Source organism: Salmo salar, chromosome 09, assembly GCF_965601325.2.
Source record: "Salmo salar chromosome 09, fSalSal1, whole genome shotgun sequence".
NCBI lineage: Eukaryota > Metazoa > Chordata > Actinopteri > Salmoniformes > Salmonidae > Salmo > Salmo salar.
Window position 1 is genome coordinate 28,612,739 of NC_138299.1, and position 18,755 is coordinate 28,631,493.

The 18,755-nt window shown below is 42.8% G+C and overlaps 1 pseudogene across 1 annotated transcript in view; it reads right to left on the reverse strand.

The window, feature by feature from the left end:
- LOC106611104 (RNA helicase aquarius-like) overlaps positions 1-18,755 on the reverse strand; it is a 56,554-nt pseudogene that overhangs the window by 11,133 nt on the left and 26,666 nt on the right. Inside the window, exons 12-15 of the transcript XR_014378649.1 lie at positions 16,949-17,135; positions 8,335-8,536; positions 3,908-4,028; positions 3,732-3,826 (exon numbers count right to left, since the gene is read on the reverse strand). The product of XR_014378649.1 is annotated as an RNA helicase aquarius-like (transcript). The remainder of the gene's footprint in view (positions 1-3,731; positions 3,827-3,907; positions 4,029-8,334; positions 8,537-16,948; positions 17,136-18,755) is intronic.

Genomic DNA, 18,755 nt, shown 5'->3' on the forward strand with positions numbered 1-18,755 from the left:
ACACACCAGCCAGCTGGTCTGCGCATGCTCTGAGGATGCGGCTAGGGATGCCGTCTGGGCTGGCAGCCTTGCGAGGGTTAACACGTTTAAATGCTTTACTCACATTTGCTGCGGTGAAGGAGAGCCCGCAGGTTTTGGTAGCGGACTGTGTCATTGGCACTGTATTGTCCTCAAAGCGAGCAAAGAAGTTGTTTAGTTTGTCTGGGAGCAGGACATCGTGGTCCGCGATGGGGCTGGTTTTCTTTTTGTAGTCCGTGATTGACTTTAGACCCTGCCACATACCTCTCATGTCTGAGCCGTTGAATTGCGACTCTACTTTGTCTCTATACTTTGTCTCTATACGCCTAGCTTGTTTGATTGCCTTGCGGAGGGAATAGCTACACTGTTTGTATTCGGTCATGTTTCCGGTCACCTTGCCCTGATTAAAAGCAGTGGTTCGCGCTTTCAGTTTTGCACGAACGCTGCCATCAATCCACGGTTTCTGGTTGGGGAAGGTTTTAATAGTTGCTGTGGGTACAACATCACCGATGCACTTGCTAATTAACTCGCTCACCGAATCAGCGTATTCATCAATGTTATTGTCCGACGCTATGTGGAACATATCCCAGTTCACGTGATCGAAGCAATCTTGAAGCGTGGAATCTGATTGGTCGGACCAGTGTTGAACAGACCTGAGCCCCGGGCGTTTCCTGTTTTAGTTTGTCTATAGGCTGGTAGCAACAAAATAGATTCGTGGTCAGATTTTCCCGAAAGGAGGGCCGGGCCGGGCAGGGCTTTGTATGCGTCGCGGAAGTTAGAGTAACAATGGTCCAGGATTTTTTCCGCCCGGGTAGCACATTCGATATGTTGTTAAAATTTAGGTAGCTTTTTTTTCAGATTTGCCTTGTTAAAATCCCCAGCTACAATGAATGCAGCCTCAGGATATGTGGTTTCCAGTTTACATAGAGTCCAATGAAGTTCATTCAGGGCCATCAATGTGTCTGCTTGGAGGGGATATATACGGCTGTGATTATAATCGAAGATAATTCTCTTGGTAGATAATGCGGTCGACATCTGATTGTAAGGGATTCTAGATCAGGTGAGCAAAAGGACTTGAGTTCCTGTATGCTGTTATGATCACACCACGTCTCGTTAATCATAAGGCATACCCCCCGCCCTTCTTCTTACCAGAGAGATGTTTGTTTCTGTTGGCGCGATGCGTGAAGAAACCAGCTGGCTGTACCGACTCCGATAGAATGTCTCGAGTGAGCCATGTTCCCGTGAAACAAAGAACGTCACAATCTCTGATGTCTCTCTGGAAGGCAACCTTTGCTCGAATTTCATCCAACTTGTTGTCAAGAGACTGGATGTTGGCGATGTGCCCATCTACGGAGCCTGACCAGAAGACCGCTTCTTCTGCCCCTCCTGCGGCGCCGTTGTTTTGGGTCGCCAACTGGGTTCCGTTCCATTGTCCTGGGTGGTGGACCAAACAGAGGATCTGCTTTGGGAAATTCGTATTCCTGGTCGTAATGTTGGTAAGTTGACGTTGCTCTTATATCCAGTAGTTCCTCCCAGCTGTATGTAATAAAACGTAAGATTTCCTGGTGTAACAATGTAAGAAATAATACATTACAAAACTAAATACTGCATAGTTTCCTGAGAACACGAAGCGAGGCGGCTATCTCTGTCGGTGCCGGAAACATGGACAATTCTGTGAACTGTCTTGTGCAAGTTTAAAATGGACACAATACCTGTTAGCAAAGGTATCAGCTAGAGCTGATGTGCAGGAGTTTGAAGGGATTTGTAGTTTTTCATGTCTACTTTTGATGCCAATTAGCATTTACGAATCTGAGCATAAATAGAGCAGAATACAGTGCATTCGAAAGTATTCAGACCCCTTCCCTTTATCCACATTTTGTTCCGTTCCAGCCTTGTTCTAAAATGGATTAAATAAAAATGTTCCTCATCAGTCTACACACAATACCCCATAATGACAAATGTATTAAAAATAACAAACAGAAATACCTTATAAGTATTCAGACCCCTTGCTATGACACTCGCAATTGAGCTCAGGTGCATTCTGTTTCTATTGATCATCCTTGAGATGTTTCTACAACTTGATTGGAGTCCACCTGTGGTAAATTCCATTGATTGGACATGAATTGGAAAGGCACACACTTGTCTATATAAGGTCCCACAGTTGACAGTGCATGTCAGAGCAAAAACCAAGCCATGAGGTCAGAGAAATTGTCCATAGAGCTCCGAGACAGGATTGTGTTGAGGAACAGACCAGGGGAAGAGTACCAAAAACTGTCTTCAGCATTGAAGGTCCCCAAGAACACAGTGGCTTCCATCATTCTTAAATGGAGGAAGTTTGGAACCACCAAGACTCTTCCTAGAGCTGGCTGCCCGGCCAATCTGAGAAATCAGGGGACGAGGGCTTTGGTCAGGGAGACGACCAAGAACCCGATGGTCACTCTGACGGAGCTCCAGAGTTCCTCTGTGGAGATGGGAGAACCTTCCAGAAGGACATCCATCTCCGCAGCACTCCACCAATCAGGCCTTTATGGTAGTGGCCAGACGTAAGCCACTGCTCAGTAAAATGCACGACAGCCCGCTTGGAGTTTGCCAAAAGGCACCTAAAGGACTCCCACACCATGAGAAACAAGATTCTCTGGTTTGATGAAACCAATATTTAACTATTTGGCCTGAATGCCAAGCGTCACATCTGGAAGAAACCTGGCACCATCCCTACGGTGAAGCATGGTGGTGGCAGCATCATGCTGTGGGGATGTTTTTCAGCGGCAGCGACTGGGAGACTAGTCAGGATCAAGGGAAAGCTGAACGGAGAGATCCTTGATGAAAACTTGCTCCAGAGCGCTCAGACTAGGTCAAAGGAGCACCTTCCAACAGGACAATGACCCTAAGCACACAGCCAAGACAACGCAGGAGTGGCTTCAGGACAAGTCTCTGAATGTCCTTGAGTGGCCAAGCCAGATCCGGACTTGAAGCCAATCTAACATCTCTGGAGAGACCTGAAAAAAGCTGTGCAGCGACGCTCCCCATCCAACAGAGAACGGACAGAGAATGAGAGGTACTGCAGAGACGAATGGGAGAAACACCCCAGATACAAGGTTGCCAAGCTTGTAGCGTCATACCCAGGAAGACTCTAGGCTGTAATCGTTGCCAAAGGTGCTTCAACAAAGTACTGAGTAAAGGGTCTGAATACTTATGTAAATGTAATATTTCAGTTTCTTATTTTTTATACATTTTCAAACATTTCTAAAAAACTGTTTTTGCTTTGTCAATATGGGGTATTGTGTGTCGATTGATGAGGGGAAAAAAACAATTCCATCCATTTTAGAATAAGGCTGGAACAAAATGTGGAAAAAGTCAAAGGGTCTGAATACTTTGCGAATGCACTGTATATTGGTAAACGTCCCCTTGTCCGAGAGAGATTTACAAGGTTATCAAAACGTCACGCCAGAGTAAGCCTACAAAAAACACAGCCCTTATTTTAAGTGTTTCTAATATCCCCCATGGGAAAACTGAATGGAACCATTTCCCTTTGACCGTAAGGTTTTATGGCTATTACGACACCTCCACTGTGGGGCTCTATAAAGACTGGATGGACCTATTAATCCTGAGTGACAGGGAATTCTCTTTTCAGGGATAGACCTGAAGATGGGCTTTAGACCTGAATAAAGGGGTTTAGCTCTGGTGGGTTTTCAGGTCTGGCTGTAGTAATTTACCTGTAGCAGGAGAGGGATGAAGGACTCAATCTCCAGGATCTAAGCTGCGTCCTCCATCAGGATGTTGTCATACTGAAAACAGAAGAAAAGAAGTGTAAGTGTCGAGTTGCCTCTGACTCGAGTACTGCGTGTCTGATCTTTATGTACAGGATTCTTTCTGGATCAAAAAGGGAGTTAGTGGGGGTGGCAGGGGGCGTATCTGCATTTTAAATAACATTTTAGAGGCCCCACCTCCTACACCAGCAGGTACTTGGAGCGGTCCAGTCCGTTCATCAACAGCTCAAAGGCACAGAACTCCTGATTGGGGGACGGGACCACCCACACACACACACACACACACTACTAAGACGACTGCTCAGAGGTCTGGCTCACATGTGTTAGGTTTAGAGGTTAAATTGTCAGCATGGACAGATAGTGAAAACTGGTTCTAAGGGCTGCACCACAGTGAGCAAACGTTCGTCATTAGATGATACATGATGGAAGACAACCATCCTTGGACGTAAAAGTGAAGAGTAGTATAATAAGCAATAAGGCCCGAGTGGGTGCCTCAGAGGCAGGCTGGGTGAGAATTTAAAGGGTATGGGTTAGTGTTCAATAGAAGCTTAATGAGCAGCCAAGCACTTCACAACAGATTCCCTTCCAAGGCCTGGTCTGAATAGGAAAAGCACGATTGGGGGTGTTTTCCTGAAAGGAAAAGCAGAGCCTTTGAGTGCACTAGAGAATATTCATATTAGATGCTTTACTATTTGAACATTAATATTAAACCCAATCAAAACATGCAATATTAATTAGCTCTAGTTTCAATGCATGTGGTTCCTCAGCTGTTGAAGGGTGAAATGAAGCCGGATTTCTTCCCTCGCTGGGCAGATTCAATCAGACTGAAAGGAGAGAAAGAATGGAGGAAAGAAAATAGGATAAACGGCATAGGGATGGATGTCGAGCAATCCAAGCGGTAGATGTCTGTACATGCTGAGTTCATTCAGGGAAACTGACCGTGTGTGTGTGTGTGTGTGTGTGTGTGTGTGTGTGTGTGTGTGTGTGTGTGTGTGTGTGTGTGTGTGTGTGTATGCGTGGGCTCGTGCGTATGATGGCATCGTCTGCTTAGAAGGCATCTCATAAACACAACCTTTATCTTTAAACACTCCTTGTAGGCAACAGACACCGAGGCGGATCACTTTCCTTCTCCTGTGATTCTAGAGGGAGAGTCTAACATCTCTGAGCGGGGGGAGACAGACATATCTCTGCAGCACCATAATGGGCGAGGCTGAGCTGACGGAACACAGTAAAGTGTCTGCACAACGCATCACCGGCGACAAACTATCTGCCCTCCATGACACCTACAGCACCTGATGTCACAGGAAGGCCAAAACGTTCATCAAGGACATCAACCACTCGAGCCACTGCCTGTCACACCGTTACCTTCCAGAAGGCAAGGTCAGTACAGGTGCATCAATGCTGGGACCGAGAGACTAAAAAACAGGCCATCAGACTGCTAAACAGCAATCACTAACTCAGAGAGGCTGCTGCCTACATTGAGACCCAATCACTGGCCACTTTAATAAATGGATCACATTGTCACTTTTAACAATGCACTCTAAATAATGCCACTTTAATAATGTTTACATATCTTACATTACACATGTCACATGTATATACTGTATTTTAAACCATCTATTGCACCATGCCTATGCCTGCCGCTCGGCCATCGCTCATCCATATACTTACATGTACATATTCTCATTCACCCCTTTAGATTTGTGTGTATTAGGTAGTTGTTGGGGAATCGTTAGATTACTTGTTAGATATTACTGCACTGTCGGAACTAGAAGCACAAGTATTTCGCTACACTCGCAGTAACATCTGCTAACCATGTGTATGTGACAAATAACATTTGACTTGATTTACTTAATTGTTTGAAACCTGAACGTTTACTAAATATTATGAAGCATGTCTTACCTTGCTTCAAAGTAGCCTAGCCAAAATCAGACCACAGCCTAGGAGGCAACTATTTTATATAAAAAATATTTCATTGTCCAGTAGCCAAAGGCACAATCCTAGTCATATTAGCAACCCATGCTAGATGTTGCATATTAGATTTCCCGTCTTTCAAAAAAAAGTGACCCCTTTTTTCTCCCCAATTTCGTCATATCCAATTACGATCTTGTCTCATCGCTACAACTCCCCAACGGGCCTGGGAGAGGCTGTCAGGTTCTTAATAAAGAGAGTAAAAAACGAACGGACGACTACAAAAAGCTCAAACCAAGTTTATTCACCCACTGTGTCAAAAAGCTGCAAAGACAAAGACATATTTACACAAGCACATATATTTATACCTTCCTCCTAATGCTGAGTCTCCTCCTTACACATCTGGACAGCCAATACATCTCTGTTCTAGACAGGACTTCAGTGATGCCTGTTCTTTCTCACTTTATCTCACACCTCCCCAACTCACGGCTGTCCTATTGACTTGAACCAGACTGTGGCCCTTCTCCTCTCCATAGGATAGCTGATATCTAACAATAACATGTTCTGACAGAATGTAAACTTTCTCACTCAGTAGATTTCCATACCCTCAGTTCTGATATGATAACATGAACAAGGATATTTCATATTTCAAGTTAAGAACTCAGCACCCATCAAGGCGAAGGTCGAGTCATGCGTTTTCCAAAACATGACCTGCCAAACCGCGCTCCTTAACACCCGCCCACTTAACCCGGAGGCCAGCCACACCAATGTGTTGGAGGAAACACTGCCTGCCACAAGGAGTCGCTAGAGCACAAAGAGCCAAGTATGTAAGATGTCGCCGACAGATACAGCAGCTCTGCTTCTAGCTCCTAAGCAACTTTGCAACAAGCATTTCGCTATTCCCGCAATAACATATGCTAAATATGTGTATGTGACCAATAACATTTTATTTGAAGTCCCCCGGCCAAACCCTCGCCTAACCCGGACGAGGCTGGGCCAATTGTGAGCCGCCCTATGGGACTACCGGTCACGGCCGTTTGTGACACAGCCTGGGTCTGTAGTGAGGTCTCAAGCACTGTGATGCAGTGCCTTAGACCGCTGCGCCACTCGGGTCTTACAAAATTTCCAATGGATATTTTCCTATTTGTCACATGAAACCACTCGCATGTGCGGTGTGCTTTTGATAACGGTGTTTTTCCGCCAATTGCATTATGGAACGAACGTTCTGCATAGCCTACTGCCTTGTGCACATTGCGGTACTTATAATGTAAAGAAATAATAGTTTATCAACATTTTCAGCAAACCGTTCTGATCTGTTGCATCAGACTCATAGCTTTTAAAAAAAAATGTATGTGGACTAGGCTTACTACTTGTATGAATTTGGGATCTACGTACCACAACTTCCCCAGAGTTTGTTTGGAATAGGCTATTTCTTTCTCAACTTCCTGACTAATAGAATAGGTAAACTTTTCTGCTATGGGGGATAGTAGATTGACAGACTAGTGATTTTGCTGTTCATTACTAGTCATGTTGGCTGAGGAAAAGTACATGTGGACAGTTATTCTAACTTCTTCAAAGTGGGCATCAGAATTCGGTAAGAAGGACCGTATATCCTTGTACCATCGACTTGCACGTTCTTTGAATATGAATTAGCATAATCTAAATGTGATTTCTGTCATTCTGAGCTCGGTGGGTGGACACCCAGATCAGGTTACTTACCCAATGCATATGGGTCCGGTAAATTTCTCAAATGTCCGGTAAATTAAAATGATGCGGGTCAAATGTCCGGCGCCACATTTTCCTAATGGAAACCCTGGTGTGTGTGTGTGTGTGCACTGTATGTGTAGGGAATGCAGGGTGAGTGAAAGGCCCTATAACCTTCCATCCGCATCTGGGGAGACAGACAGCAGGTCCTGTGTCACGGCAAATGGGGTCAGGGGAGGAGGGGGCACGGGGTGACATGTCACCAAATCATCATGTAATTCCAACCAATGTCTCACAGAACACACTCAAACAGAGGGAATGAGTGAGTGAGTGAGTGAGTGAGTGAGTGAGTGAGTGAAAGAGAGAATTAATAAAGAGGGTGGAAAAGAATGAAAAGGAAGAATTTCACTATATCCCCATCATATTACAAACTCCTAATATCACAACAGAAACACAAAAATAAAAACTGTTGAAATATGATTCAGTGCGATGTCACAGTGGCTACTTCTCCAGTAGGAGTGGGAGAGAGGGTCAGAATCGAAACAATCACATGTGAGCCTGGGCAGATCTGTCATGGCATCAGTTGTGGAAAGAGAATCACGTGTGTTCAACGTTCCACAACTCACGTGTGTTCAACTCCACTTCACCACACACACACACACACACACACAAAGATGGCTAATGACCCATGAGGAACATCCGAACTGCTGACATGGTGTGTGTGTGACATAATGGTGTGTGTGTGACATAATTACCTCTGACTGGGATGAATATGGTATGTGTGTGTTTGTTCAAGAGCTTGTTTGTTTGTGACATGTTTATCTCTGACAGAGTAAGGAACTTCATGGTGTGTTGTGTATGTCCCTTTAGCTAGGTAAACATGTGATGTGTGTGTGTGTGTGTGTGTGTGTGTGTGTGTGTGTGTGTGGCCTGCCTCCAGCTGGGTAAATATCTTCTTGATGTGTTGGTAGCAGCCCTCAGCAAAGTAGATGTCTTCTTCGTAGGAGCAACCGTGGAACACAGGCTGAGGGGCGTTGGAGAAGTACTTGTGGAAGGGGAAGTGTGTGGACACGGCCTCTGCCTCCACCCTGCTTAGACCTGACCTTGGACATGTACTCTTCCCAGTGAGACATCACCTGCAGCGGGGGGAGAGAGAGGACAGCAGCAGACAGCCCCCCTGGATGTTACAGGTCTGGCTCTTTTTGGTATGCCGCACACATGCATTCTCACTCAAAGACAAACACATTTACATCACATACAAAAGTAGGACTGGATGATATATTTAGCTAATTTGAATTTATGTTTTAGCTCGATATTTCAAATGCATAAAACAGTTATATAAGGCATTGAACTTGATTTAAACATCTGAACAAAGTTGACAGGCTAGCATGCTGTTCAAACAGTTTGAGACAGACAGACGGGTGTGTTCATAACAAATCAACTGTTCTACCTTGCAAGCTAGCAAATAGATCCAAGTTGGCTAAACATAAATATTAAGATATTTTATTTATTTAAACTAGGCAAGTCAGTTAAGAACACATTTTTATTTACAATGACAGCCTACCCAGGCCAAACCCTAACGACGCAGGGCCAATTGTGCACCGCCCTATGGGACTCCTAATTACAGCCAGTTGTGATGCAGCCTGGAATCGAACCAGGGTCTGTAGTGATGCCTCTAGCACTGAGATGCAGTGCCTTAGACCGCTGCACCACGCGGGAGCCCACTCGAGTAGCTGGCTACTCACTAGTACTTGTGCTTGAGAGATTGTTTGAGACCTGTGTTAATGTTCTATAATGCCTGCTACAAGAAGTTAGTCATTATTAGTGCATGTGCATTATGCATGGTTATGGTTAAATTTGTAACAAAAAGGGCATTTTCATAGACAGACGTGAAATCCAGATCAGTGATTACTGCAAAAAAAAGCAGGTTAAACTATTTTGGTTGTGGAAGACATATTTAGCTTAGGTATAATTCACAAGCCCTGAAATCATAAGATTATAACTGACTGTTTGAAATGCAGTGTATTTTACCTTTAGTATAAATTCAACATGAAAAGTGTTGATATTTTGGTTCAGTACACACGCACACACACACACACACACACACACACACACACACTTGAAATCGGAAGTTTACATACACTTAGGTTGGAGTCATTAAAACTCGTTTTTCAACCACTCCACAAGTTTCTTGTTAACAAACTATAGTTTTGGCAAGTATAAATAGTACGCAAGTATAAACACCATGGGACCACGTAACCGTCATACCGCTCAGGAAGGAGACGCATTCTGTCTCCTAGAGATGAACGTACTTATGTGCGAAAAGTGCAAATCAATCCCAGAACAACAGCAAAGGACCTTGTGAAGATGCTGGAGGAAACAGGATCAAAAGTATCTATTTCCACAGTAAAATTATTCCTATATCGACATAACCTGAAAGGCCGCTCAGCAAGGAAGAAGCCACTGCTCCAAAACCGCCATAAAAAAGCCAGACTACGGTTTGCAACTGCACATGGGGACAAAAATTGTACTTTTTGGAGAAATGTCCTCTGGTCTGATGAAACTGTTTGGCCATAATGACCATCGTTATGTTTGGAGGAAAAAGGGGGAGGCTTGCAAGCCCAAGAACACCATCCCAACCGTGAAGCACGGGGGTAGCAGCATCATGTTGTGGGGTTGCTTTGCTGCAGGAGGTACTGGTGCACTTCACAAAATAGATGGCATCATGAGGAAGAGAAATTATGTGGATATATTGAAGCAACATCTCAAGACATCAGTCAGGAAGTTAAAGCTTGGTCGCAAATGGGTCTTCCAAATGGACAATGACCCTGAGTATACTTCCAAAGTTGTGGCAAAATGGCTTAAGGACAACAAAGTCAAGGTATTGGAGTGGCCATCACAAAGCCCTGACCTCAATCCTATAGAAAATTTGTGGGCAGAACTGAAAAAGCATGCGCGAGCAAGGAGGCCTACAAACCTGACTCAGTTACACTAGCTCTGTCAGGAGGAATGGGCCAAAATTCACCCAACTTATTGTGGGAAGCTTGTGGAAGGCTACCCGAAACGTTTGACCCAAGTTAAAGAATTGAATGGCAGTGCTACCAAATACTAATTGAGTGTATGTAAACTTCTGACCCACTGGGAATGTGATGAAAGAAATAAAAGCTGAAATAAATCACTCTCTACTATTATTCTGACATTTCACATTCTTAAAATAAAGTGGTGATCCTAACTGACCTAAGACAGGGAATTTTTACTAGGATTAAATTTCAGGAATTGTGAAAAACTGAGTTTAAATGTATTTGGCTAAGGTGTATGTAAACTTCTGACTTCAACCGTACACACACACACACACACACACACACACACACACATATATATATATATATACACATACATATATATGTATGTATGTGAATATGTGTGTATACGTGTGTGTATATATATATATATATATATATATGTATGTGTGTATACGTGTGTGTATATATATATATATATATATATATATATATATATATATATATATATATATATATATATATATATATATATATATATATACAGTGCCTTGCGAAAGTATTCGGCCCCCTTGAACTTTTTGACCTTTTGCCACATTTCAGGCTTCAAACATAAAGATATAAAACTGTAATTTTTTGTGAAGAATCAACAACAAGTGGGACACAATTATGAAGTGGAACGAAATTTATTGGATATTTCAAACTTTTTTAACAAATAAAAAAACGAAAAATTGTCCGTGCAAAATTATTCAGCCCCTTTCCTTTCAGTGCAGCAAACTCTCTCCAGAAGTTCAGTGAGGATCTCTGAATGATCCAATGTTGACCTAAATGACTAATGATGATAAATAGAATCCACCTGTGTGTAATCAAGTCTCCGTATAAATGCACCTGCTCTGTGATAGTCTCAGAGGTCCGTTTAAAGCGCAGAGAGCATCATGAAGAACAAGGAACACACCAGGCAGGTCCGAGATACTGTTGTGGAGAAGTTTAAAGCCGGATTTGGATACAAAAAGATTTCCCAAGCTTTAAAAATCCCAAGGAGCACTGTGCAAGCGATAATATTGAAATGGAAGGAGTATCAGACCACTGCAAATCTACGAAGACCTGGCCATCCCTCTAAACTTTCAGCTCATACAAGGAGAAGACTGATCAGAGATGCAGCCAAGAGGCCCATGATCACTCTGGATGAACTGCAGAGATCTACAGTTGAGGTGGGAGACTCTGTCCATAGGACAACAATCAGTCGTATACTGCACAAATCTGGCCTTTATGGAAGAGTGACAAGAAGAAAGCCATTTCTCAAAGATATCCATAAAAAGTGTTGTTTAAAGTTTGCCACTAGCCACCTGGGAGACACACCAAATATGTGGAAAAAGGTGCTATGGTCAGATGAAACCAAAATCGAACTTTTTGGCAACAATGCAAAACGTTATGTTTGGCGTAAAAGCAACACAGCTCATCACCCTGAACACACCATCCCCACTGTCAAACATGGTGGTGGCAGCGTCATGGTTTGGGCCTGCTTTTCTTCAGCAGGGGCAGGGAAGATGGTTAAAATTGATGGGAAGATGGATGGAGCCAAATACAGGACCATTCTGGAAGAAAACCTGATGGAGTCTGCAAAAGACCTGAGACTGGGACGGAGATTTGTCTTCCAACAAGACAATGATCCAAAACATAAAGCAAAATCTATAATTGAATGGTTCACAAATAAACATATCCAGGTGTTAGAATGGCCAAGTCAAAGTCCAGACCTGAATCCAATCGAGAATCTGTGGAAAGAACTAAAAACTGCTGTTCACAAACGCTCTCCATCCAACCTCACTGGGCTCGAGCTGTTTTGCAAGGAGGAATGGGCAAAAATGTCAGTCTCTCGATGTGCAAAACTGATAGAGACATACCCCAAGTGACTTACAGCTGTAATCGCAGCAAAAGGTGGCGCTACAAAGTATTAACTTAAGGGGGCTGAATAATTTTGCACGCCCAATTTTTCAGTTTTATATCTCTATGTTTGAAGCCTGAAATGTGGCAAAAGGTCGAAAAGTTCAAGGGGGCCGAATACTTTTGCAAGGCACTGTATATAGATATATATACACACACATACATATATACACATACATATATATATACATACATATATATATATGTGTATCTGTATGTATGTATATATGTGTGTATATATATATATATACACACATACTGAGCACATTAAACATTAGGATCACCTTCCTAATATTGAGTTGCACCCCTCCTCCTTTTGCCCTCAGAACAGCCTCAATTCGTCAGGACATGGACTCTACAAGGTGTCGAAAGCGTTCCACAGGGATGCTGGCCCATATTGACTCCAATGCTTCCCACAGTTGTGTCAAGTTGCCTGGATGTCCTTTGGGTTGTGGACCATTCTTGATACACACGGGAAACTGTTGAGCATGGAAAAACCCAGCAGCGGTGCAATTCTTGACACCTACTACCATACCCCGTTCAAAGGCACTTAAATCATGTCTTGCTCATTCACCCTGAGAATGGCATACTCATACAATCCATGTCTCAAGGCTTAAAAATCCTTATTTAAATCCACTTCAATCAATGTAGATGAAGGGGAGGAGACAGGTTAACAAGTGACACAATAAGGGATCATAGCTTTCACCTGGATTCACCTTGTCAGTCTGTCATGGAAAGAGCAGGTTTCCTTAATGTTTTGTACACTTGATGTGTAGATAGATGTCCTAGCCTACCTCTTTCAGGTAATACATTCAATGCAGTATTAGTCTTATATTTAGCTAATGAATGATGGGTTATGCATAAGCCTCTAACTTATAGCCTCTGTCTCTTGCGCAATACGCACTTGCGCTCCGCTGGCCTCTCTCCTTAAATAACTTTCCTTAGCTCTTGTAGTCCCATGAAAAGAAATACTAGAATAGCATGCTCTACATTATTGTTGTTTCTTATACTAATAGACCATTCGAAGAGGGATGCAAGCTCTTGTTTGCAGCATGTTAAATGCAGCATGTTAAATGCAGCATGTTAAATGCAGCATGTTAAATGCAGCATGTTAAATGCAGCATGTTAAATGCAGCATGTTAAATGCAGCATGTTAAATGCAGCATGTTAAATGCAGCATGTTAAATGCAGCATGTTAAATGCAGCATGTTAAATGCAGCATGTTAAATGCAGCATGTTAAATGCAGCATGTTAAATGCAGCATGTTAAATGCAGCATGTTAAATGCAGCATGTTAAATGCAGCATGTTAAATGCAGCATGTTAAATGCAGCAGCCAAATGAACTCACAGGGAGTTTGAAAGAGAACTCGATGGCGGTAGGCTATAGCAGTTATTTGTTCAGACCCATAACCATTCAATCTCTGTGAAGAAAAATGACAGCTGTCTGCATCTTATTCTAGTCTTATATTATTCAAGCATGTCATTACAATGATGAACATGAGGACAACTAAACTTATTTCATTTAAACTCAAATTCGGAAGTCTATAAATGTAACTTTGTAGGCCGCATGTCCTGCACTAGCATCACGTTCTTTCCCAGCTTCATGGTTTGAATGAGGGGTGTAATTCCAGTCCATATAATACAGTATAATACAATAAAGGACAGTAATACAGTCAGTTCAAAAAGATTAGCCTACTGGAGCAAGTTTAATTTATTTACCCAGGAGAGCATAGCTACATCTATGGGCTTTTATGTTTTCTGTCGTGTGTAATGTGCGGTAGACTATATACAGTGAGAGAAAAATGTATTTGATCCCCTGCTGATTTTGTACGTTTGCCCACTGACAAAGAAATTATCAGTCTATAATTTGAATGGTAGGTTTATTTGAACAGTGAGAGACAGAATAACAACAAAAAAATCCAGAAAAACGAATGTCAAAAATATTATACAATTATTTGCATTTTAATGAGGGAAATAAGTATTTGACCCCTCTGCAAAACATGACTTAGTACTTGGTGGCAAAACCCTTGTTGGCAATCACAGAGGTCAGACATTTCTTGTAGTTGGCCACCAGGTTTGCACACATCTCAGGAGGGATTTTGTCCCACTCCTCTTTGCAGATCTTCTCCAAGTCATTAAGGTTTCGAGGCTGACGTTTGGCAACTCGAACCTTCAGCTCCCTCCACAGATTTTCTATGGGATTAATGTCTGGAGACTGGCTAGGCCACTCCAGGACCTTAATGTGCTTCTTCTTGAGCCACTCCTTTGTTGCCTTGGCCGTGTGTTTTGGGTCATTGTCATGCTGGAATACCCATCCACGACCCATTTTCAATGCCCTGGCTGAGGGAAGGAGGTTCTCACCCAAGATTTGACGGTATATGGCCCCGTCCATCGTCCCTTTGATGCGGTGAAGTTGTCCTGTCCCCTTAGCAGAAAAACACCCCCAAAGCATAATGTTTCCACCTCCATGTTTGACGTTGGGGATGGTGCTCTTGGGGTCATAGGCAGCATTCCTCCTCCTTGACAAGATCCTCCCGTGTAGTTCTGGGCTGATTCCTCACCGTTCTCATGATCATTGCAACTCCACGAGGTGAGATCCTGCATGGAGCCCCAGGCTGAGGGAGATTGACAGTTCTTTTGTGTTTCTTCCATTTGCGAATAATCGCACCAACTGTTGTCACCTTCTCACCAAGCTGCTTGGCAATGGTCTTGTAGCCCATTCCAGCCTTGTGTAGGCCTACAATCTTGTCCCTGACATCCTTGGAGAGCTCTTTGGTCTTGGCCATGGTGGACAGTTTGGAATCTGATTGATTGATTGCTTCTATACAGGTAACAAACTGAGATTAGGAGCACTCCCTTTAAGAGTGTGCTCCTAATCTCAGCTCGTTACCTGTATAAAAGACACCTGGGAGCCAGAAATCTTACTGATTGAGAGGGGGTCAAATACTTATTTCCCTCATTAAAATGCAAATAAATTTATAACATGTGTTTTTCTGGATTTTTTTGTTGTTATTCTGTCTCTCACTGTTCAAATAAACCTACCATTAAAATTATAGACTGATCATTTCTTTGTCAGTGGGCAAATGTACAAAATCAGCAGGGGATCAAATACTTTTTTCCCTCACTGTATGATAGGCTATGTATTGGATAACGCGCAATCATTTGGGCTTTTTTGGGCTTGGGCTCATTAAAGGTCTTTAATGTAGGGCTCATAAAATGTCTTTAATGTATAGGTCATCAGGCTCAGGTAGCATCAGGCTATTTATATATGTTTTAAACTGAACATTAATCAAATACAATTTTCAACCCTACTCTCCCCTCTACACCCCACTGCCAGCCTCCCTCTTCTGTCACCCCTCTACACCCTACTGCCAGTCTCCCTGCTGTGTCATCCAGTCTCCTCTTACTGACAGGATGCCGCCTCAGTGAGATATCCACTCCACTCTTCTTGATTTTAGATCTGGGCTATTTTATGAGCTCTCTCAGGTCCTCTTAAGTTGACAGTTGCCTTGGGTTGTCTCCTCTTTGTTAAAAAGGCTCTGTTGTCTATTCTGGGCCTTTCTGCTGATGCGTGCTGCCACAATCGGGAGCATCCTGTCGGGCTGTATCACCGCCTGGTACGGCAACTGCTCCGCCCACAACTGTAAGGCTCTCCAGAGGGTAGTGAGGTCTGCACAACGCATCACCGGGGGCAAACTACCTGCCCTCCAGGACACCTACATCACCCGATGTCACAGGAAGGCCAAAAGGATCATCAAGGACATTAACCACCCGAGCCACTGCCTGTTCACCCCGCTATCATCCAGAAGGCGAGGTCAGTACAGGTGCATCAAAGCTGGGACCGAGAGACTGAAAAACAGCTTCTATCTCAAGGCCATCAGACTGTTAAACAGCCATCACTAACATTGAGCTGCTGCTGCCAACATACTGACTCAAATCTCTAGCCACTTTAATAATAAAAAATTGGATATAATAAATGTATCACTACTCACTTTAAACTATGCCACTTTATATAATGTTTCCATACCCTACATTACTCATCTCATATGTCTATACTGTACTCTATACCATCTACTGCATCTTGCCTATGCCGTTCGGCCATCGCTCATCCATATATATTTTTATGAACATATTCTTATTCATTCCTTTACACTTGTGTGTAAAAGGTAGTTGTTGTGAACTAGAAGCACAAGCATTTCACTACACCAGCATTAACATCTGCTAACCATGTGTATGTGACCAATAACATTTGATTTGATCCAGAACTGTCTGCTGTGGCATTTTTCCTGGAGCCAGTTTTTGGTAATTGGGTGACAGAAATAAATGGAGGATATTGTATAATATTTTGGTATTTGCCGTCGAGGCGGATTTGAAGCAGAAGGAAGATACTGACACTTATTGCACTGGGATGAGATCGGAAGCATCTCATCCCCTTTCATTTTTATTTTAGTGACACATTTTATTACCAATTTTTGCAGGTCGGGATATCAGAAATGACTGATTCATCTGGAAAATGCCTTACCTTTAGTCTAATGTCACACACATTCACATCTATTATCCCCAAACACACCCCCCTCCTGTACTGACCTAGTAGAGGTAGAAGTGTCCGTCGGTCTCACAGGTGTAGGTCCAGACTCTCTTGCACACTGCCCATCTCACTGAGCAGCTCCAGTCTCCTGGCCAGTACGTAGTTCACACGCCCATACCTGAACACAACATATACCACATCCATCCCATAGCTTACCTTGAGAAACCAAACCGTATCAGTTCCATTTCAGTCAGTTGAATTGGACCATTGAAGAGCGGTTATATTCCTGGAACTCATTCCAACAACCAACCATTCTCTCATCGTACCTGGAGGCCTGGTACAGTATCAAACTAGTAACAACCACCCTATACAAACACTGTTATGCGATATTCCTACGATGATAATAGCCTCAACGATTCCCTAAAGATTGCCTGCCTGTCCATAGCCAGATAAGATCAGTGTCGTGATCTGAGGGTCATATCACGTCATTCTGAGGGGAAATGTTAATGTTGTGAGGAGAACTGAAGCCCAAACCTGTGACATCACAGCCTAGGGAAAATAGTTTCAAACCATTCATGCACAAATCAGTATCAACTGCAAGCAACAAGCCAGTAGGCTTGAAGTGGATAATCAAATCTAAAGTTTAAGAACCCAAACTCAAAGCTGGCTATTAATAGTTTTGGTTGCTGAGACGATGGAAGCTAATAGCCAGAAGGACCAAATTGCAGTCTTCGCTAATACATGTAATAACATTGACAAGGTATAACAGGAATTGGAGCTGCATTGATCATTATAAAGTTGTCAGTTTCAATGGCTTAAAACATTCACATACAAAAAAAGATTTAATTTCCATATTTTTAAACGACACATAAGTTACCTACACTTGTTACAACGATTGATATTGAATAAATACAAAGCTCACAAATGACATTGTCAAACAAAGAGTGTAAAATAAATACAATAGTTTGCTTTTCAACAAACTGAAAAAGACAAAAACACAGAAAACCGAGCCATCTTTTGTCTAGTCAGGCGTCCCGGTGTGCCGCCACAACAAACCAGAAAGACGATTTGTGGGTGGCAGTGGCACCTAGACATGCTATCTTCGATGTCACCCAGACACTGCTGTGCTGTGTGCGCGTGTCAGAGTGAAACTTTAACTCTTAAATAGATCTCTTGCTAAGCCTCACAGCAGATGATTCATAAACAGAACTACACCTGCTGATGACGATCAAATTAAAAAGTGGTGAACTTGTTTCCCTCGTCACAAAAGCAGCCCTCTGCTCTCCCGTCCCAGGAGACTGCCAAAGAGAGAGAAACAGAGACAGAACTGACCCATTTAGTCATGAAGTGCTTTCAACTTCCACAAAAGCGCTCTATATACCTCTGTCCTTCATATACACAGTATTTCAATATCTAATTAAGGGGGGGGAGATTTATCAATTTTTTTATTTATTTATTAAAAGGCAATGCAATGTATATTAATGTAACTGTAAACTACCCTTGGTTGACCATTGAGAAAATATAATATTTTTTCATCCCATTGCCTATACAGTACAGTGTTAATTAGTTTCCCCAGGTTTCTCCTTCCTCGTCATTGGACCGGAAGGAAGGAAGAAAGGGATGAATGTTGTTTCAGTCAGCGTGCATGTTGTAAACAGCCTCTCATCCTGGTACTGTAGCTAGCTTTAGCTGATCTGCAGAATGCAATGCTGCTATTCCAGAGCTGTCACATCCACTCCTCATACTTCAAACTCACGCCATTCTCACTGGCTCTGCTCTACGCAACAAGGGCCTGTGTTCAGCTGGCACGAAACAGGAGAAAACTGGTCTGTTTTTAAACAGAAGAGTACCATATCTGAATTCTTC